Here is a 24,349-nt window from a genome sequence, read left to right on the forward strand (position 1 = left end):
TTTTAATGCCTTTGTGGCAACTACGAACCGTGTCTTTCGCTCTTGTGAGAAAAGAATTTCCAATCTAAGGGTATAACGTTTCTAGACACTGTAGCAAAAAAGAAGTGTCTATCGTTTTATGTTCATTTTGGCTCAGAAGAAATCCTCATCTTAGTTCTTAACTGTTCTAACTCCATTTTTTCAAAAATTTTAACTAACACACATATCGATATAGAGAACACAAATTCATGATAACGCGACGGAAACTCCGCTTAGAAAGCAACAGACGTATGTTCAGTTCTTTCAGTTCCTAACTCCACATAATAATATTAAACTTCGTAAAGAATTCAATCTTCTCACTTCAGATCACAGACCAGAGGAAAAAGATTAACAACGCCAACAGATGATTCAGGTTTAATGTCTGCTGATTCTACAAAGATCGCGGCAGCTGCCATCGATCTATAGATTCATTTTGTTAAAATATCACTGCTGCCACAAATCTCCTGCTAACTATCCAAATACTTATGAGCAATAGCACCCATCCATATACATATATGTATATGTAGCTACATACATATACGAATAAGAATGGAGAGAAAGGAAAGGACGTCCTCGTTAACTATCGCGCGGCGAATAAAAGAATGGTGGCCGTTCGTTCTGCCATTGGCGAACGGATCGTTACGTCCCGAGGAAAAAAGCGGTCTAATGGACGGAGCGGTTCCGATAATACGGTCGACGAATTAATTCGCTGTCGTCGTGGTCGTCGTTCGCTCGATTCTCCCCGCGTTTTACTCCATCGTTCTCCTCCTCGTCGTCGTTTGCGATCGCCTTCGATTCTTCGCGACTTTCTCATCCATCCGTCGTCCCTCCCCAGATGGAAATAAACCCGACTTAACGTCGAATCTTCGTCGACGTGTCTTGCGTCGAACGGCGTCTCGTTTACGAGAAACTGTGTTAACTAATGGAATTCAGGCGAACAATAGACGATCGACCGTAACCGGACGCTGAAGTTAAGTGCTCGCGAAGATCGTCCTAGAGCTGAGGTTGCCCTTTGAGAATTCTGCTGTGGATGTTCGAATGGATGGGTCTCGCTTGCTGTCTACGGGCTTCCTGTTGTGCGTACAATGAAATTGTGTGCACTGTGCAGCACAGATGCGGGACTTCGTGAATCGAGCTGATGGTAGCGGGGCTTGGTTGAAAGTTTTTGGCGAAGTCAACGACGTTTAGCGAGATAGTGTTTTGCTGGTTCATTGTTTGCAAGATTGATTAATCCTTTAGACCTTTGGCGATGGACTTTTGTTTCACGAACGAAGATTATCGTTATATAATAGTTCGAAATATACTCAAATTTGAGAAGAACGACAAAGAAATACCTTTGTAGTTCGAATAATTTTTAAAGTAGGATCCGCAATCCCACTCAGCTTTCTAACTGTTATTCTATATGTTGTTTAGTATTTCGATATGCTAATCGCGCGTTTAGCCTCCGTTAAAAAATTACGCGCGTGATTTCATAATTGCTTGTATCAAAATTTTCCACGACGAATCAGAAGCAGTGAACAAACTTTCTTTTTATTATCCTTCCTATGTTATAATTAAAAGTACGAATATACAGCATCTCTCAGACTTTCCAAATAAATTCCCTCTTTAACGATGCTAAATTGTCTTTTACCAACTTTCGCTAAGTAGTACTGATCTATTCATCTCTGTAGTATTCATCTCTGACGAATTCAATGTTTTGCCATGCGAAAGGGCTAGTTTCCTTTCCAAGTAGAATTTACCCGAAGAAGACGGATGTACTGGAGATCAATAAGGTTTATTGTTTTCGCGTGTTTACGATTTCGTCGGCAATGACAGCCGTATTTGTCCGGCACTATGTCCGTTCTTGGGAACGATTGCATTGTACACGATTGGTATCGTGGTGTGTACACGTCTAGTCCCGTGTGCAGCAGTGGCACAGTCAATTGACCTCGTTCTCGTTCGTACGTCGCGGCACGACTGGAACGCGACGCGACGCGCGAATATCACCGATTGTGGCCCGTGGAAACAGCTACGGTACACGTGTATATCACCGCTTGAATATCTCTAGTGCATCCACGCGGCTCGATGGCTCTTCTCTTGCCTTCGTTTAAAGATGTTTTACGCAGACGTACTTGACTGTTGCATAGAGTTAATATTTACAGGAAATGCGAAAACGATGTATCATTTAAACGAAGGAAATATTTATTCAACAACGAGAAACATTTGGCTGAGGATCATGGTGTCGTAGGTCAAGATCTTGAGAACTCGAACGTAGTAACAGATTTGAACCTTTAAAAGTATCGTCCCTTCAGCTCGGTAATTTATTAAGTTACTACTTTATTCACTGTGACGATATACGTTTCTTTCATTGTTATTTAAATATTATTAAATACTTTATTATAGTTTATAATTTAATATTAATCAAATATATATATTCTTTTTTGTTAAAAAATATACTCAATCTTTTATAATGACGAACACAAAACACAACATTTTATGAAAGCTAACAGTGGACTGTCGCACACCACTACGATTCTCGGCACTCCATTTAACAAAAAAATATAAGGTCTCAAATTACTGTTCGTTGTTATGAACGTGTAATAGGAAAGGATTTATAGAGAGTAGAATTTAATAATGGAGGTTTCTTCCACGTAAGTTATAATGAAATGGTGAAATATTGCTTTGAGGATGTAATATGTCCTGAGGGCGAAAGAGGGGAATACATATTATTGAAATATGCTTTTGTTGCAAAACGATATTAAAAATATTGAAATATTACTTTGGAGATCTAATAGGTCTCGTTGCATGTATACTGCTCAAAGGGCTTTTTTCTTCCCTTCGTTTAAATACGTTCTGTGCAGAAGAAATTAATGTGTTACGTAAAAGCAGTATATAAAATGTTGAAATACGATCTCAAGGATTCAATAAATTGTCAAAAGAAAAAACTTTTGGATGGAAGTTAACGAAACGATGAAAACTATGGCGACACGTCATACTTGAACGATCATTTATCACCCTATTCCAATATACGCAATTTTTATTTTTCTAAAAAAATATTCACGCCAAATATTCTATCGATGAGTAATACGTTCTATCGGACCGTGATGTCAGCGTCGACTATGGTATCTGATGGAAAAAAAGCGCAGCAATGGAGCATTTTCAATGCGTCGGTGTGTCACGGTTGGCGTTGATTTCCTTACGCGCTGTTCTTTTCGAGAAATTTTCCAACGCATATCTATTATCGACCCAATAATGCGCTCGACTAGAACGTGATACGTGAATGTTGCAACGAATACAAGTGTCATTGATCTCAGTCTATGGATGGAGGTGAGATCGCGTTAAGAGAACCTTGGTCCATTTTTCCTTTTGGCTTTCGTCGCAACCAGTCAACTGTCAAGCGCGTATCGTTCAACAACGATTAATCCTTTTACGTATAACGGTGTAACAAGAGATAGAAAAAGAATGATTAAAAAGAAAATTTATTTTCTTTATGATCGAAATATTCGTATTTACGAGGTTACATACAAAAAATAAGTAATTTCGTCTATCCGTGCATCCGATAAAAAATTCTCGAAGGCTTCTTTTTTAATAGCAAAAATTGTACTACACCTACCGCAAAATTAAAAATTCAGATTAGTTTCTTCTAACAGCATTATCGAACCTTCCAATATTACAACAACGGTGAAACTAAATGTAAGATTTCTACAGAACACGAGGTTGTTCATTGATCTATGAAAATGGCGCCACGATGCAACGATTTGAATTTCCATTTCAAATAAAATATCTTTATAAGCCATTAAAATTCCTCGATAATGACATTCCTAACAATATTCCTGTCACGCTACTTCCAACAGCAACTAAACGAGAGATTAAAAAGAAGCATAACTAACTATCGTTGAGCACCGTGTACGTTCATAGAACATTCAATTTACGAAAATTGACCAGTATTTAAGTTTATTAGCCACGATTGATAATGAAAATTCGAACGAAAACGATCCATCGACGAACTATTGCTAATTTATTCGAACGAGGATGGTTTCATGTGGAAAACGAAATGGGAGAAAAGAAGTATGAGGAAAGAGGTTGTACGCGGAGTTACATTAATTAGTTGGTGGACTAGCATAGAGAGAGACCATTATTTGAAATCGATTTCGCGAGTACAATCGCGGCTGGCAATAATTAAAATTGCGGCATAGTAATTCGGATGATTAAGGGCCACACGGTGCGCAATTATCGCCTGCACGTACCGAAAAGGAGATAAATAACCGTAGGCGACATAAATTCCCGTGGACGCGCGCCTGTCTGCGTTGTTACAAACGATAAATCCGCTGGAAATCGTCACGCGGTCGCGGGGACGCTTGCGTTTTCCCAATCTTATTACTATCTATATAGCGTACACCGTCGATTAAAAATTCGATAATGATAACATAGAATAATATATAATTCTTTAGCTTTCATTGACAAGAAATCGTACTCCCGTTTCTATCGTTTCAATTCTCCTTCGTTTTAACTAAATTCACGATTTCTGAAGTTAAATCTATGACTTTTTATTACTATTGTTACTTCGTGTAATTATACGTTTATTAAATTGTAACTCGATAAAGTAGAAAATTGATACGCTTCGAGCATCAAATATTTCAGCGAAATTAATCCTGAATCGTAGAACATCTCTGCCTTCTTTACGAAAACGTAAAAAGAAATAAATGTGTTTCTACCGACGAGAATTGGTACAACAAAATTGTTCCCGCGATTCAAAGGAACCTCAGCTCTGAAAGGCCCTTTTCTAATCTAGTACTCACACCTTCATCGAATGCGGCGTAAAGTCAACTACATTTTACCTAAAATTTATATGAACTCAACCCTTTTTCGTTCCCGCCTGGACTTTAAATTACCACCAATCGTGGGATACGTCTTTTTAATACCACCGGAACACCATCAATTTCGAACAAAAACACGAGAGCAAAGAAGAAAACTACGGAAACAAAGTATTAAGCGTATTTTTCCCCCCCGTACGAATTGTATCTGGAGGCATGGGGCGCCGTGACACTTCGGTAATTACGCGCGTAGATTCCGACCGTGGAATTTATTCGTCGTTTATCGCCGGTCACCCGGTATATTAAACAGACGATCGCGTCGTTTTTCACCGAGCTGACGTCCGCGCCGCTCGACGATGATCTCGTCGACGATAACTTGCGCAATCAAAATCCCGATTTCGCGCGTGTCACCCCTTTCTCACGGTCGAAAATCGTTTACGAGCGCCGTCATTCCCCTCGCGTTTCCCACAATTTTTTTTCTTCCTCCCTTTTACGTTTTCTATCGGTCCTGCAGCATTAGTCGAAACACGTTCGACACGTTTTATAAAGGTGTTTTACGAGTCGCGCATATACGAGAATCATTATTTCGCGTGCAGAAAATTGAGGATTTTCATGGTTTCGGCCGACTGGGGTTATTGTTAGTTGAACGATTGTCGGGCGATGGCTATCTCGGGGAATTTATCTGGCACTGATAAAGCGAGAACAGTTAGTTAACGGGAGCGATTGAGTTTAGTTTTGTACTTGGAAAAGAGGAAGATGCTGCTTAATCGATTTCTAATTGGAGTGACAAATATTCTTTGTACTTGCGGAATTTTTAAAATACTATATTTTTGTTAAGTATTATGTTGGTGGAAAACAAATGGCTAATTGACGATCGCTCGTTCAAACTTGAATTTTAATTCCTACGTGCTTCGTGTAAGAAAGAAATGAATTGTATTTCTTAGAATTTTTTTAATCGACGAATATCAAGTACTCTCTCTATAAAGATTTTTTATTTTTTCTACCAAGGTCCGGTATCCAGCTTTTGTCAAAAATTGTAGATCGTTGCAAAGGAATAACAAAGTATTTAAAAAATTATAATAATTCTTGGATTGAGCTTGAACTTTTAAATTTAATTAACTTTTCATTGACTTTAATTTTTATAATAATTTCACTATTTTAATAATACAAAAATCATAAAGAATAATAGTCAATCGATATAGTGAACGAGACGCAGTGTATTTGTTGATATCGTGATCGATCATTTTCTTTCCATCATCGTAATGCATCGGACAGAATTATCGCAGTAGGAAGTAACGTAGTAAGAAAGAATATAGCTGTTTATAGCTTGTTATACCGTTTCTCTAATCGTATAACAATTCTTGTCTTCTTTTTTCTGTTTTCAGCTTTCTGTAAGTTGCGATTTATGTTAAGTTCTCACTCTCGTCACTTGAAAACCCACTCTCTCACTGTGAAGATCTTCAGCTGAAGATTGTGAACTTTGCTCTGAACGGATGGATCGTTCTTTCGGAGTTAAAAGCCTTTGTTAACTACCCAAAAGTCGAACTAAAAATCCCTTCTCTTATCTGAAGAAACGTGCCCGCTAGCTTTCGATTAAAGACAACTTCGACGCTTTAAGAAGACAAATTTTTCATTTTGATTCTTTTTAACATTTGGGCTTCCATTGCATGTAACGCGATTCTCCACGATGATATTAGAATGTGATACTAATCAATCCCTATTCTTAAACTCTTATGATTCTCTTGAGTATTAGCTATAGTGCCAAAGAAGACGATTATAATAAAATTATATATCATCGGTGCAATTACAACGTATCACGAGTGGAACAAATTAAAGCTAATTTATGGGTAATCGATGACACGTGGAAGATAAAATGGCAATGGCTCTCGTTGTAAAGGTAAAGAACAATCAGCAAGGGAATACACGACGAACTGGAGAAAAGCTTCCTACTTACAATTAGTAGATTCTACTTATAATAATTAATTCCCATAAATCTTAAGTCGCAGTCTTTTTGTTAAGTTTATAAAAATACATGATTATAAACTAATGTTGATTATAAATAAGGAACATATCTTATATATTTAACAGCGCGAAGATATTGACGGAAGAATGAATAAGTTATTTACCTTAATTCTAATGAATTTTTATTATAAAAATGCCACTACCTGAGCGTTACTTAAACATTCTATTTCTTACAAAAATTTATTTTACTTACTCCGATCTTTTTATTTTGTTCGAATCAATATTCTCAATCAATCAACACTCAATCGCGATTGATATGATCTCGTTTGGCATCACCAAAACATATCGTGTCACAAAACATATTAACTAACGTTTACTAAATTTAAAGAATTGCTACAGCATTTTCATATATTTTTCCAAACGTAATAAATCTGTAAAAAAGAAAAACTTAATATCCAACAAACACAGACCATTACAAATCATCGAAAAATGAAAAGGAATATCAAGAACAAGAGATGAGGAGAAAATATACACGTGTACGCGTACTTACATAAGTACGAACGTATCAAGAGCAAATCGAGTTCACCAGATGTTCTCGAGAAGAACTGCTCGTCGACTTATTCTCAGGGAAGCAACAGACAGAAAGAGAGACAGACAGACAGAGACAGAAAGACGAACGTGTTAAGCAGTAAGACAGAGAAACGTATGCGCAAAAGTGAAACGGAAGCAGAGTGCTGGAAGGAAGAGAGAAATTTGCACGGTTTACCAGGTATATACGCTTACGGCTGTCTCGCTGTCATTAATTAATCTCACGTGATAAATGTTAAGTCGTCTGCCAACTTGGAAGATGTTAACGCGGGCCGCGCGCTGGCCCAGCTGCGTGCCGCGATTGAATCAGCAACGGGCGAACGCTGAGACACCGGTGGCAGATGTTGCTGCATAAATTTCTGTTAATCCTTCGTGGCAACGACCAGAATCGTTTGTCCCACGGCGGCCGCGAAAGATCGATTGTCTTTGCACGTGACTGTATCGATCTATTCTCTGGTTTTACGTAGATCTTAGATTTTAAATCGACTTGGGATAGAAATTCGTTATGCGACCGATCTTTGATTCTGGATCGCATTTACAGTGCTTGGGATATAACGTTGTTCGATACACTAAGTTCTAATGGAGAACAGGGCTTGAAAACACGATTTAACCATGAGCACTATATATATATATATACTATTGTACTATATGTAGATATTGGTGCGACGGGTGGGGAATATTTATTTATGTAAATTCATATTTTTGCCATTATAATCGAGAATATGAAACCTGAACAGGGAATTATCTTGCTTGCTTAAATATCGTTGAAGCTGTGCTTTGAATATTTTATATATCCTTCATTTTACGTGCATTTTATGCATCTTTGTGCCTCCTTAATTTTCCTATAAATACATAAACATCCGCAGTATATTATATTACTGTAATTTGTATCGCAGCGAAATTAACACCGCTACTTGTAGAAAACGTGAACAAAATCATTGCTTATTTTAATTTCATATTAAAGTTTCCTTTAATGGAACGACCGTAGTATAATTCACCCTGCTGTTCTCCTTGGGTCTATGTGGATCTTACATTTCCATAGATACTGTTCGTATATCGATAGTTTTTAAGTATTTGGTTCTAGTGTTTAATATAGCTTTTAGTATATGTTTAGTGAATATAATTTCGCGCATTCCACGTTTCTTATAAATGAAGCATTCCAAAGAAACGAGATCTCTGAGGAGAGACAAACGCGAGGAAGTGAGGAAAACAGCAGGATTGAAAGTTGAGCTAAGAGACTAAACTAAACCTTACAAAGGAGCTTCAAACTATCTCTTTAAAAGCCCCTAAATACTTTTCTCTATTACTTCCTTCGTTTCTCATTTCATCCCCCAGAAAGTGATAATTTAATCTACCTCACGCAACAGTCGTTGTTATTATCATAGAACATCGAGACTGAAGGTAAAACAAAAACAAGGATAATCCTTCTATCGATACTTTGGCAAGTTCTAAACCAGCCGACTACCAATATCCCTGGCGTGTAGCAGGGATTTTCGTTAGGTCGGGAAACAGGAGCGATTGCCGGAAGGAAATAGAATTTCACAGCCCCCTAGAAGTCCCTGGAAGTGTGTCGTTCTTCGATCCTTGGGCAAAGCGGGCTGGATACACATCGTTCGCTTAAAAGAGTTTGAAAACTCATTATCGCAAATCGGAGCCGAATCGAGGGAAAACTGAAGGAAACTCCGGCAACCAAAGAAAGTAATCCTTATGCCGAAAAAGAAGAGCAGGAGGAAAGAAAGAGGGTTCACCGTGACCCCGTGAATACCAGCAGGCCTTCCGCCTTTTTTCCCAGTCTATCCAACCTTCGCTGGTTTTTTTCGCAGACCATGTACGCTATTATCCACAAATATTTGCATATCTAACGCAATTGGATTGGAATGACCCAATACTTTTGTTATATTTTCGATATTATCGTGAAAGAAGGTTCTTCTACTGGTTAATTCGCTATTCCTTCCCATAACCGAGATCAAATGTTCCGCTAAATTAAACTGAAACACTCTGCGCCACTTAACTCGCCCGTGAAGTTACTTAACTCGGATATTGTCGCAGGACCAATTTTCATCCACCTTCCATTTTATTCAGATTAATCAGTTATGGATTAACACTTTAACCCATAACCGATTAGATAGTGTCTATCAGATCGCAACAATTTTTACTTTCCTGGTAATTTGATACGACATGCAATATCATTGCCTCCTCTTATCTTTGCAATCTTTGTTATCTTTGTATCTATAAATACCTGAACATACATCGTCTACGTGACAAAATGACCACTGCACTAGTTGTGATTTAACTATCGCTTCTACCGATAACCACTAACTGCATGTGATTCATACGATTATCTAACGCAACGTCAGAGGTCGAAATTAAATTAAAGAGTTTCGTTCAAACTATATTTTACGTATTTGCAATAATTCGGAGGCGTGGAAATTCTTATGACCGATAGTGTACATTCTCGATGGACTTTCAAGCAGTCGCCAGGCCGAAGGCGCCACAGAAATAAATTGAATCATGTGGAAAGTAGAATTACAAACACATCCACGTGGCGTTTCCTTAGTTCCTTCGTGTTCGTGTGGTAATTTCGAAGGTTTCTTCCCGGAGCCAAGGAGGTTGGAAAGGATACGAGGGATGGGAAAGAGAAAGACGAGAAACAGGGAGGGAGGGAGAGAGAGAGAGAGAGAGAGAGCTAAGGAAGGAGGGAAGGTCTTCCAACTTGGACATCCCGGGGTATTATCTATCTCGGAAGTTCCGTCCCCCAGGCTGCGGCTGGCTCCGTTGACGATGACGAAGACGACGAGGACGGTCACGCTAATCGCAGCTGGCTGGAGATTGGCTTTTAGCACGGAGTTCGGGCCAACTTGTATCGCCAGGAAATCGCGCGCACCCCCGCTCAAATTTACGGGGTGATTCCTTCGCCCATCCCTCCGTTCCTCGAGGACAGTATTTGCGGCCAGGAGAAGCTCTACTCTGCGATCGGGTCTCGACGTGGTCTTCGTGGTGATTTAAATTGCTCTAGGCGGGGGCCAGCCTTCTGATTTTTAAAGCTTCCCTTTCCCTTAAAGATTGTTCTCGAGAAGTTTCCCGGTTGATGAGGCTGGAGCCTGCTGTTTGTTAGCTGTGAGTCGTTTTATTCTTCCTTTTTCTTTTCTTTCTCTTTTATTTCTCTTTTCTTTTTCGGCTCGATGTTAGGGGCGGTTTTCCGTCGCTGAGGTGTTCGTGGAATGATTAAGTAGTTTTTGGAGCTTGCGATGATTTCTTCCAATTGCTAATGCAAATATTCGTTACTCGTTAGGAGCAAGTCTATGTTAATCGCACATTTTGCCGAACCTGCTAATCTACCTGTCTAATTGGTCAATTCTCATCGTCGAATTCTGTTTTTCGATGTTGCGGCTATTAAACAATTTCACCGATTTACTTGATATTTTCGTCGTCGCTATTCGCACTTTATAAATCTTCGTGTAATTTTCGTAATTTTTTGTAAATTCGAAGAATTTGATGAGAGAATATCGTAGCATGTGATAAATCATGAAACTTTTTCTCAATGGGTTTTTATTTTGAATTATGTGATGGTAGCAAAGGTAATACGCGATTACTCTTGATTCCTCCAAGCCACCGTATCTGATCAAAGCGGACTCGTTAAATTTCAATCGTACAGCGACCATCCAAAAATTTAATACTTTACTATAGTACCTAATTAAAACAGGCTCGTTAAGCTTCAATCGTGTGGCAATCGTTCAAAAATTTAACGGTTTGCTATTGAATGGCCGATGTATAGCGAGAGATCGATATGCATACGTACATACGTAAAAGGCTTTCATTGACGGTTTTGAATTACCAGAAAATTAATACCAAACAGCGAAATTTCACGGAAATTTGGATGAAACGGATTCTGGCGAAACATCTCCGTAACCAGACAGTTTGCAAAACAATCGTGTTCCACACTAAACTGAACGCAACGTAACTGAATTAATTGCAAACTTTCGCCGAGATTGCCTGTAACATGCGATATATTCCTTACAGGGGCTTTATCGTGCAACTTCAATCGGCTGGGACCGTTTTGCGGTTAGGTTTCCGGTTAATCGTAACATCGAATCGCGACAATTTTCGGTGAAAATACTTGTTTCGAAACTACTTATTCGCAACGATTATTAGGCGTCAATCGATGAAATTGACTGACAAGGTCAGCTCGTGTCCTCGCATTGTTCTCGCCTCGCTATTGCCCACTTTACCTTGTGTTCACGTGTCATTCCTTTCCTTTACTATTTTTTCTCTGTTTTTTTATATCGCACAGATCGCAGCAATTTATTTCTTACACGCGAATTTAAATGGTCGCGTGCTACTGAGAAATAAAATTTTTAATGGACTACAGGAAAGTGTGTTTAGAATTCTATGAATTTGACTGGGAAGCCTGCTTAAATGGTCGATGGTTTTCAAGTGTATTATTTTTAAAGTACGAAAGTTTCGGTTATTGTCCTCTTACTTGTCGCAAATAATTGATTGATCGCAGACGCAAAACAATATTAGACATGATAGCATTTATGGAACGTGCTTCCTTCTTGTTTCCATAGTAGGTAATCACAGACGAGTTTTATTCTTGATTTTAACGGGTTTTTATGGTAATTTCCTTAATGCATGTAAATTTATTTTGCATAAATAATCTGTTCCTTAGAAACTGTAAATATTATCTTCGTGCGATTTTTTCATATTTGGTTAATTTTAACGTAGTATTTCCATTTTATTCCAGCCTTATTTTAATTCGTCATTAAAAAGTTTTCGAACAATCAAAAGTCTCAGGAAGTTTCGCATAATTTAAAGTTATTCGCGTCGATTGTCAGAAATTTGTGTGTAAATTACTATTATTTTTGGAATAGCTTGCACCGCGTGCCTCTGTAACAGGGCTGAATCGTTAATCGAAAACGTTTACAATTTCGCAAATAATCCTGCTGGCAACGAAGGAGAGTTTCTTGGTCCGAGGAATATGTAAATGAGCAGCAACTTGTAGACATCCTTCCAGCAGTCTCTCGGGGAAACATGCTAACTCAAGGAAATGTAGTTGAACCATATTCAAATTGGTGCTCTGAGTCACGCGGATCTGGAGTATGTAAAATGGCATCTACGATGTCTCAAACTCTCACCGATGCGTCTAAAATTATGTGTGCCGATGCAAAATATCGTTCGTCGATTTTCAATTCCCTTACATCGTTTAATTTTCTCAGTTTAGAAACGAGAAACCTACAATATCGAAATTCATGATTTATCGAAAATACTTTCTTATCGATGCATCGTGTGACGAATTTATATCTACGAAAGAGATACAACTATGATAAAAATATTTAAATGGAAACAGTCCAAAAATGATAGAGTAAGACAAGATTCGAGAAGAAAGACAAGACGAATGAAAATCTGGAAAGATGTATCGTCCGCTAGAAGTAAATTCATCTACGTTTAAACTCCGAGCACAGAAAAGCAACAAAAATGTGCGTGAATCGAAGTAAACATTTGAGAACCTGCAAAATTCAACTCAAAACCACTGAAGTAACAAACAAAAAAAAAAAAAAAAAAAAAAACAAAAAGAAAACTCCAAAAGAAGGAAATAATAAATACGAGAAGATAATAAATTTGTCCAAAAATATCTACACGCTTTAAAACACACACTCTATTCTCAAAGTAAATTCCTGCACATTCAGCCGTCACAAGAAATAATGGAAAACGCATCCGAAGCAAGGTCAGACTTTTAAGAGTGGCGAAAAAGGCAGACAGAACGGAACGAAATATTAAGGAAACTTCAGGAGGAGACGTCGAAGAACGGAAAGGAAAAGACGGGAAAACAGGAAGGGCATATGGGTTCGTGTGTCGAAGGAAGAACGCCGGCGAAGATCTTTGGAGCAGCGCCAATTTCCAGAATAACTTAGCGTCGCACGCGTCACCAATATGGTGTATAGACGACGATGGTGTGCACGATACGCGGCGGTGCACACGTGCTATCTGCAGACCGTGTGATTTAGACCGGCGGTATATACCTGCATTTTATAGGCAAATTTCCTGGCATCGACGTCTGACACCGACCGTTGTATCGTCGACCTGGAAATCTACGCGGTTTTGCGTAGAACTTTGGTCACGCGACAGTATCTGCTCTGAATTTAGACGACAAACACGTTCGTTTTGTTTCTACGGATTGTTTCGCGAAGTACAAGGTTCGATCGTGGCTTGACCCAGAGATTCACGCGATTTTTAATATTTATCGAGTCCGCCCTCGCTCCTAGAGTTCTCAATGGCTGTCGGGGTTTCGTTCGGAACAACCTGAAATTACAGAGTCTTCCGACAGAATTTATGTAATTTCCTAGAAATGCTTCCGTTGGACTGTTACACGAGCGTACCGTGTTTTCGACCATCGGTTTATTTATTTATCGTTGAAAAAGGATAGAAAAATGTTCATAAGGCAAGAGAGTTACCTTGAAGAAGGTAGAAAAAAGGAGAAATAAGGATAATGAAAGTGTAGAAAAGTTTAAGCACAAAGGATGGAGAGTTGGAGGAAACAAAAAAAAAAAAGAGAACACGTGAAAGATAAAAATTCAATCGCAAAGGGTGAAAGGCCAGGAAATAGAAGAAGTTGCAAAGAAGAAGGTAGACCAAATCCCTCAAAAAGATAGGAGTTCAAAGCTGCAGAAGTTCTACAGATAAAAAGAACCATACGTGTAAAACCTCGGAAATAAAATGTGGGATGCAAGATTCGAAATTATATTTAGCATAGAGTTTTAAATGGATAGCAATTGCTTGCGATATTTTCATCGTTGATACCGTTATTTATTTGCTAAGCTCCAAGTAGACAAGTGCCGATTTCACGGAAACGGGTAGTTCGAATAAGAAGCGAATAGGATTGAGAAACGAGCTTTCATCGACGCTGCAGTGAACTTAAGCGTTCCACGAAGCGTGGACTAACAAAGCGAGTAAGGTGATTAAGGGCCGAGTATAAGATGATTAGAGTTTCCCTAGAAAATTCCAAACTTCCGCCGTATCTTTACAAATACAATCTGAGATCCGTGAATATCTGTAGCAGAAATATCCTCTTTGTCTTGTTCCTGAATTCCACGAAACACGAGAACTAGAGTATCCAACTTTTAATCTATTCCTTTCGACTACATCCTGAAATTCGTTATAAAAATTGTTCATTTATATGCAATCCATTCAGAACCATTGCCACTCGGTTCTGTCAATCTTTTACAATATAAGCAATCCAATTTTTAGGCAAATTTCTTTTTACGATCACAAAATTGCGAACGCCATTACAGTTCGAGCGATTTACTTAAATGTGATCGATCAATATCAAACACGACGTTTTCTGTTCTAATATGAAAAATTTGAGCATTGGAAAGACGATCGGCTTGTTTTTGCAACGCACGAACGGAGAAATAATTTTAAATCTCTTTGAAGTCAGCTGGAAATGTTTTGCAGCGCCTGTAACACGCGATAAACATGTTTGTTCTAGTTTTTTACGGTCTAACAGAGAAACGTGTTTTGAATCGAAGTATCACATAATTCTCTGTGGTGGAGGATGGTAACGGCCGTGTTAAAGTTCTCCAACTTCCGCCTCTTCGATTTTTCTTTAGTGCCAGTCAAACATTCGTTTCGAAAAATGATCAAAGACAGAAGAAATGTCTTTTCAACAGATGATGAAGAAAATGTAATGTATTTACTTGGAAAATAGTAAATTCGTTGTAGCTATTTAACGTAGTAAATTAATTTTATACTCCTCGTGAACGACGTAACTTTTCGTTTATTGTTAATACAACACGATTATCCGAGATGATGTGGAACTGACCTACCTCGAATAATCGAGAACCCGGAAAGGTTTATTAGTGTTCATAAATCGCACAATAAAATCGTAGATAACGTTTTGATAATATAATGTTGTACATGTATTTAGGTTTAATTAATTACTTAATCTGTTGAAAGTTTGATTAATTGCTTTCACAGTACCTAACTATTTACATTTTCGTACTCTTCGTGTTAAAATTTCGAAAGAGATAAAGTAATGCTATGAAGTTATGGTAAAGTTCAGAGTACGTCGAATAATACGGAACTTCGAATAACCGAGACTCTATCGTAAATAATTTCTAATCTTACAAAGAGTTGTTTCTTAACTCTGTTACGATATTCGAATTTTGATACTTTTGCATTTTAGTAACAGAAAAGACTTGTAATATTTTGGAAAGATATCTAGCGTAAAATTGAAAACAACATTCACGCTGCTGGCAACGACCCTTTCAATAATAACAGTCTTTCCATATTTCACTCGAATTTGAAATATTTTTTAATGTTAAAAAATACTGATACTGAAAATACTGAGAGATGTTTGATCGAAAATAGCCGAAAGAATGCGACCGGATTAAAGCAAACAATTCGATGAGAATAATTTACTTTTTGCTCTAACACTCGGGACAAATATTTTTCCTTAGCCACGTAGAAACAGTTTAAAATTCTTATCCATTGCTAATTAAATTCCGAATATTTCGTCCAAGTTTTCTCAATTTTTGCACGAGGCAAAATTAACAGACGTTAAGGAAGAACTAAGAAACCCTTCTGCCAGATACAAATCAGGCTAATCCTCGCCTATTAACTGCCCTCGTACATCGTATCTCTCGGCGAAACTTTCCCCAACTTGCATAATATTTTGCATCGCGTTGATCGCGTTAATTTTTAATTAAACGAGCCTGGTACAGTGGCGACAGGGGAAGAACGATTTCTCGTTCGTCCGAAAATGTCCTCGAGATTCCCCGATGGCCATTTATTTTCCCTTCTTTGCTCGCTTTCGCTCGCCAAATCCGCAATTCGGAGCTGATACGAAACGCAATTTGCCCGCGCTGACTGGAACTGGATAGCTCGACGAACGTGGGGTACTCTTTCTAAAAATGGGAAATATACGATGAAATCGGGAAGCTTCGCGAGGAAACTCGTTGACGCTGTCGGTGACCTGGAAACGGAGCGAGTTTCTACGCGAAATTTTCTGAAAAACGATCGCAAGATCCATCAAGGGTGCGCGGGTTCTCGATGGATAGCGGGTTCGTCGTTTCGAGGCGTTTACCTTTTACAAAATGTGCACCTTAAAGGGCTCCGTGAAAACTGTAGAAATTGCACGATAAATGCGTGTTGATAATTTTACAGAATAATTTATGTAGCACAACGCAGTAGAATGCAACTGGAGATTATTCTACGTGCGAGGATAATTCGAATAAATAAATAATATTTGGAATAAAATTTGTTCATTTGGAGCATCGTTTTCATTTGAAGATTCTGAGAAAGTCGAATTTGGAACTTTATCAGATACGCGCGTATCATGCACGATTTTCTAAAAAACGAGGCTTTAATTTAAAAAAATCATATTCTTCACATTTTACTTATTTCTACATGTGCTTTTATAATTCTCTATCTCTTCTTTTTTCATCCTGTAATTTAATATACTTCGAGTAATTATAATGATTTCAATGTACAATAGAATTATCTTCTATGTCTGGAAAGAACTAACGAAATTTCGCTCATAATGGAGACAAACGCACGTAAAATTACGAATAGATTCATTAAAGGAACGAACACCGCATAAACGTGCCTCAATAGCGTCGATAATGATTTCCATATCATAACGATCGTCGCTTTGCGTCGGGCTATCACCGTTATGGTATCATTATTGACAAAATTTCGTATGTAACGAGATGCGGGTGAATTTCACACGTATCTGCGGCAGGCGTTACATATTCAATTTCGAAGATTTAAAACCGAATAGAATTCCGTGGATATCGATAAATCAAGTCAATAAACTAAACGGGAAAGGAAACAGAAAACTCTCGTTGAATACATTGATTGAAAGATTGCAAAATTCAGCGATGCGTAATTTTTATAGGCTCTAACTAGGACATTATACGAATGTACATTTCAAAAGTATCGAAGCCAGTCACTTTGACCCACTGTGACATCATATGAAATAACAATTCGTTATTTGTACTCAAATTTATTAAAATAGCCTGTACATCCGGAATGTGGCTACTATACTTCGAAAACGAATATTTCCATGTTTCATTTTTGATGTGACTAAAGTCACGACATTCTAATCCAAAGGCCGACCTAAAAATCTAGATCAACGCTATGACAATCGAGACGTAAAAACGAACTTCGGATTCTCTGGGACTCGTAAAAACTCCCGAATTCAAAACATATCCGGATTATTAGCAAACAAAGCAAGAAAGAGATCACCCCCTAAAATCCTGCTATCGCAACCCCTATTCCACTTTATATTACGATCCCCATATTCCACTAATCTGGACCCCGCTGTGTCCTACCGACCATCCCCTTATCTCGCGAAACCATCCCCGATTTCTCATAAAATTTCCAAAATCGCTCGCCAACCTATCCCTCAACGTTAAAAACTAAAAAAAAAAAAAAGAAAGAAGAACAAAAAAGAAGACTAAAAAATTTCACGCGTGCAATCGACGCGTAACAATTAAAGCGAACTGCCTAAGGTAAGAATGGGGAAACGCAGGAACCTCTTAACGTCGCTTAATTACTATAGCGGAGGGTGCACGCGTACGCGAGGGTGGCTCTGCAGATGGAAGAAAAGAGGGATAGAAGCGAAAGAACGCGTGGAAAGACAGGCTGAGAAAGGGGGAAGGGCCAGGCGGTGGAATTTGCATACAAACGAGTTTGGGATTTCATTCGGATCGCACGCGTGTGTTTGCACCATTATAAACATTTCATTGCAATCCTCGATAGTCGCGGCGGGAGAAACACCGTTTCCAATGGAAAGAGATTGCATTCGTGAGTCGGAGCCGCCTCGAAAGTCCTGATAGTATCCTCCGCGCGCCGCGAATGACATTAAGTCGCTCGTGCTTTCGTTTGGTCCCTCGTCTTGAATTAATTACTCGATCCTCGTGAAGCATTTCGTCGCTCGTACGTTCCGCTTGTGTATTATTCGGTAAATAAATAAGATTCGACGTAGGTTGCTCGGAGAACTTTGCTGTTCACGTTGTTTGCGTGAGAGAAGAGTACTAGGAGAAATGGTGGATTTTGTTCGGTTGCGAGGTGATTCGATGTGTCTCCGCGGAATTGCGGAATTTGTATTTATTTTGTAGCGTGGTAACGCGCGATGTGATTATCCTATAGGACTACTACGGGTCGTTTAGAAAGCTTCGATGCTTGGAGATTCGAGTAAATCGCAATACACTGCTTAGACAGAGTTAAAAGTTCACCTCGTTTGTTACCGTTCTCTGTGATTCGTGATTAGCACTGTTCGTTCTGTTTCCGTAGAATTAACATGAAATTAACTTTTATATTATCGAGTCGTCGAGTTTTCGAATAATTTCATCGCGAATTTTCAGAGTTTCTTGGCAATGCGTTTCCATAGAATTCCAAGAACATTCTATTGAATAAAATATCGTTCATTTCTAGCCACTTTTTCAAAAAAACAATTTGTAAATATAAAGAGAAGAATATAATTAATTTATAACCGAGTGGTGTTTCCACATACCGTATAAAAATATTTGAAAGAATAACTTCATTACTCGAGAGAGGAGATCTGTTCTTCGTAATATCAATTGAAATTCCTGCATTCGTGTTGGCAAAGTTTTCGACTCGTTTGTCTTATCCTAGCTTGAAATTGGAATACATTCGCTTTCGTTTGACGGAGAATACGGTAAAACAGGAAGCGAATAAACTGTGGAAGCGTTAATGAAAATGAGTAAGTTTCGTTTACTATGTTAGGCTGGGATGTGACGTTCATCGCTGGAAACTTTGGAAACTCGGGGATAAATTATAGCGAAGCTTACTCTTGATTTTAATCGTACTTGACGTTCTTGCAAAAGTGGATTGAAATAGAAACGGAAGAAAATGAAATAAGCTATTATAAATCTGGCGAAATAACTGGATTAATCTATATCTTTTTTTTTTTCATTTTCAATATGACGGTTCACATGATAAGTTCATTAAAAAAATTTTCTTCCGGCGATAGTAAAAAATTTACATAAAAATGGGATTCGAGATAAATTTAAAATTACCATGCGGTTGAAATAGTAACGTTAAATTGTTAATTATTTCGTTACTTTATGATAAGTAACACTAAAGCCTCCTTTTTTTTCTTTTTTTTTTTTTTGGTATTTCCATTTCAAATTGAAAATTTGTTAAACGAACGTATTTGAAAAAGAAATGACAAAAGATAAAAAGTAAATGTCGCAAGGGATGGAAAATCAGTATTTTAAAACAGGAATAGGAAAACCGTGGAATACGTTTGATTTTCATCGTATAAAGTATAAAGGAAGCTCATTGTGATGCATAAGTTCGACAGGAAGACCTTTACGATGAAAAAGCAGAATCTGTCTATTGCCTATTATTTTATAGGCCCGTCGTATCATAAATCGTATCGTTGGTATGCATAAGATCCAGTATGGTCTTATTCGGTTCTATCCTGAAAATGCACTCTAATTTCTGATCGGTGTCTATGAATTTCGCATAAAGAACACGTGACGTTCATAATAAGCGTGTCTAACAAGAGTCGACTATTTCCTATTTATGCTGGTAGTCATATTTATTATGTCTGTCACAGACGTTCTCAATTTTATTAATTTATCTTCATCATCATAATAATTAATATCAAACTGCTTACAAGTTTTCAATAAAAATGGTTGTAAATAATTTTCACAGTTTTCGTATTTAAATATTTTCCCATATAATGTTTATTTCACAAACATCTACTCAAGCTTGTCAAATTTTTAGTATAATTCATCTTTAAAATTTTTAACTAAAATTACTTATAAACATCAAAAGGATTAAAATGAAAGATAAAGGACAGTTTCGTGTAAATTGGATCGCTGTAAGAGAATCTGAATGGATAATCATGATCGTGGTAAATGACCTTTCGCGAATGGTACATATAAAAGAGAAGACGAAGAAGTATTCAAATGTTTCCCGACGATCAGCTTTATATTTATGGCTGACACTATAAAGAGTGAGAGTTAAATGTGTCATCAAGTTGACTAGAGTCTTCGGCGTCGCCTACGATAGATACTTTTATGGGCAGTAACATCGAGCCATCGCGAAACTTGATCGAACTATCGAAGTATAATTCGCGCTGCGCTCGTCTCACGGCGACTCTTCTCAATTTTCTTCTCTTTTTCGCTAAAAAAAAAGTTAAAAGGCTACGAGGTAACTCGATTCGTCTGCAACCTATGAATTGTCATCTTCGAACAATTATTTTTGCCCACCTTGTTTTTACCAACATGGCATTGTTTAAAAATTTCCAAGTAAAAAGATATAAAATAAAAAGCAATCTCGTGTTATACAAAAATCGATAGCTGCGCGTTATAAAATATATCAAAACGGAGGTACGAATTGAAATTCGTGAAATTTAATGATACAACGAAACAAACATCACTGTTGAACTATTTTTACTTCTTTTTGCTGGTATTAAAAAGCGACAAAAAATTAAACAAATATAAAAATTGACGAGAAAAGATAACAGAGAAAATTCATTTACTTATTTCTATGAATACTTCATGGTCAAAAATTTCACTGTCTTTTTCATCGGAACAACACGACTGCAATCTCAAGTATATCACGTTTCTCGAAACTGGTCGAGTCCGATCAAGATACCAATTCACGAGACTGTCATTCGCCATTCCATGTTATTTACTATCCAACAACGATGAAAAAAGGATCGAGGATCGCTAAAGCTCGGTGAAGCGACCGTCTCGCTCGAGATCGAGAGAATCACCGTGTATTTCGCTGCTCAACAATTAAAGTTGGCGAAACGGCCGATTAATTACGACGAAACGGAGTCGACCCTGGCCACGGATCACGATTAATTTCACTTTAACGACGCCTTTCAATGCCGTACCTCGCGTCTCTCGGTCCTGACGGTTCTGTTAAGTCCATGAAACTTCTATTTTTCTCGTCCTTCGCCATTTCTTTCTGTTTGTTGTCTCGAAAAGAAATCGTCCCCCTTTTTCTCTTTTATCGCTCATTGTTCGCTAAGAAAGAAGGAAAAATTTTGCTGAAACATTTCCTGGGCGTTTCCTTGATATTATTTTCACAATTTTTGCTCCAGGCTTATGTTCTTTCCTCGCTGGTGAATATGTATTTGTTGTAACGTCGGAGATTTTATAGAATTAACGGTTTGAACTGGTCGTAAGTTACTTGGAATTCGCAAATATAGTTTCGTTTTAAACGAGGATGAAGATAAGACAGAATAATTATTCTATCGACATTTTCTATACTGATTAAAACCAGGCCAAATTCAGCTGTTTTAATCCTCATCTGCCTTTCATTCCTCCAATTTTGTTTCCCTCTTGATGCAAAATTGATACAACGCGCGATAAAATACATTCCACGTTTACTTTCCATGAATATCCGATGTCTTGGAAAAGAAATGTATCAAAGTAGAAAATCGACGACTCGTCGCAACAATTGTGCGAAATATTTCGCGCATACCTGCGTAGTTGTACAGAGACGCATTTACAGCTACGAGTGCGGTAAATTAACTGCAATGTCTGCACGTTAGAATAACACAATTTAGATTCCGCGTCGCAACAGCGATTGCAATTTTCTTATTTTCGTGCTGTCGACCCAAAACAAACGGTGTGCACGAAGCTAAAGAACGCTATTCTTATTCAAGAAAAATTATTCGTTGCATCACACGGGTTATGCAACAACGGAGACCGTATAACGAAGAAACTTTCTTCTTTTTTTCCTCTTCCTCTCTTTCTTTTTTCGTTTCATTTCCATTCGCAACTCCCACGCAACAGTTACTGCAACACGAGTAGAATAGCTCGAAAACTCGTGCTTCTTCTATCATGCAAAATACCGTGGAAAGATGGACCAACTGCAGAGATTTGCAACACATTATCGTGATGTCTATCCTGCACGGAGTACGTTTCGTTCTTTCGTTTGTTCGTTCGTTTGTACGGATGACATTTCTCTCGATACCTTCTGGCGAACCGTGGGGAGAAGGGAGAAATATCCGCGAAATAAATGTCAGATATAAACGTATCCGTATATAACCGTAGCTGGCGATCTCCCAAGCTATAAATTAGTCAAAATGGGAAGAGTTAATACGTGTTTGGACTGCCAGGCTATGTGTGTTATCTCTTCTATAAACCGTGGGAAGTGCTTTTTCCGATCGTTTGCGTTGATTTAAACGCGCCTCGGGGAAAATCAGATACGACGCAGCGTTCTGAACCGAGTCTGAAAAGTTACGCGGGGGCAACCTGGTGTAAAAATTTCCTTGAAATCTATATATCGCGGATTGAGAAATTCCCCGCCATCAACCTCTTTCGTAACTCCTATTACTCATTTTCTGCGTTTTCAATCGCGATCGCTGGCGTTATATGGCGAAATGGTCGAGAGACGTTGGAGGAAAATTTTGACACACGTCGTTTCGATAAATCCTATGAATTATGCTATGGTCAAGAACGATGTTCTGATGGACCGTAGTTCTAGCGAATGAAACGTCTGCAGACCAAAATGCGTACACATACTCGTACAAGATATGTAATTGTTCTCGCGTGTCTGTCGAAACAGTGAAATAGGATAGAAATTAGAGAATAGAAAACTCCGTTATTTCATAACTTCAACGAAAGCACGAATTTTACTAGCGTTCGAAGTTTCGGCTTAGTTGATGAGCCAAAAGGTCTGCACTCTTCTTGCGCTCACGTATGATGTAACAAATAATTGAATAACCAAACCGAATACCGATATTGGGCGTTGAATAATCGATAACCAAAATGGAATAATCAGTAGATGGTAGACTTTTATGCAAATTTCTATATTTGAGGTTAAAAAAGTAGGATCTCGGTAAAGATCGTTTTACCTGACAAATATCATAAAAAAGCACTAATTTGGATATTTTCTATATCTTGTCATATTGTGCGCATTCTGTACAATTTTTCACTGTCAAATTTCCTAGAAATACGTGAAAATCCGCTGACTAATAATCAAATTACACTGAAAACCAGGCTAAGAAAATGTACCACGCACGCAAGTAAGCTATGCAAACGCAAACAGCATTAATATACCGCATGATAAGGCCACGAGCAAGAAGGTCCATGACAGTCATTAAACGAGAATCAATCTTTCACTTGCGTTCCATCCATCAGCGAAAGTGGTGCACGCGGTTTGTCTCGCCGAGGTTGTCCGAAGGTTAAAAGCGCGGTTCGTTTATCACGAGAAAAGAAGAGAACGAACGTTCTCTATCCGCCAAGGCGTATTCCAGCACTAGCTACTACGGTCATTGACGCGCGACCGTAAGAAAAATGTTTCTCATTGCACCGACACCAGCGTTTACATAACGGTGTTTTCCTTTGGAGAACGCGCGCACTGACGTTGCACAGTGCGGCAGTGAACAAAGATCGAAATAATCGTTGCTCGATTTTGATCTTTCGGGAACATTGGCAAAAGTCTTCTGGGCATCAAAATTTAATCACTTGAAAATTAACTCACTCGTTCATCATAGCGTTGTTACGCTTTAAGTATGGAGAATTTAGGAAAAGATATGTATAATTTTAGTCCCTAATTTGAAAATTCGTAGTAAAAAGGTATTGTATTGCATTGCCACATAATCTTTTGCTGCTGAAAACTGCTGCATGTTATTTATTCTTTTAATGAATTCTATTCGTAACCGCGACTCGATCGAGGAGTCGATTGCTAACTACGTTTATTCCAAAAGAATCTTAAAAGATACACAAAAACTCTGTTCTTTATTCACCGTCAGCGCGATATCTAACGAAACGGAAGAGAGGATAAATGATCTCTGCATGACACTTACGAAGGAATAGAAAGATCGTTCCCGGGATCGGCGTTATTCATTTAAACGTCGCCGTGTGTGGTTAGACAAAGAAATAAACGTTCAAGATGCTTCAACTGAGCCAGGGAGTAGAGAAAATACTAACAAAGATTCGTTAAGCGGACTTTTACTCTATTCGAATCACTTGACATCGAGTTTCGGGAAATCT

General features: G+C 38.2%; 1 protein-coding gene across 8 annotated transcripts in view; it reads left to right on the forward strand.

Annotated features, from left to right (window-relative positions):
- Nucleotides 1-24,349, forward strand: part of Mxd (MAX dimerization protein) — a 234,108-nt gene that overhangs the window by 188,823 nt on the left and 20,936 nt on the right. The window contains exon 7 of one of the 8 annotated variants that reach the window (XR_013060165.1): nucleotides 6,197-7,542. The exons of the other annotated variants lie outside the window; for them this stretch is intronic. The gene's annotated coding sequence lies outside the window, so the exon portion shown is untranslated. The remainder of the gene's footprint in view (nucleotides 1-6,196; nucleotides 7,543-24,349) is intronic. 8 annotated transcript variants of the gene reach the window in all.

Source organism: Bombus vancouverensis, chromosome 15, assembly GCF_051014615.1.
Source record: "Bombus vancouverensis nearcticus chromosome 15, iyBomVanc1_principal, whole genome shotgun sequence".
NCBI classification, from domain to species: domain Eukaryota; kingdom Metazoa; phylum Arthropoda; class Insecta; order Hymenoptera; family Apidae; genus Bombus; species Bombus vancouverensis.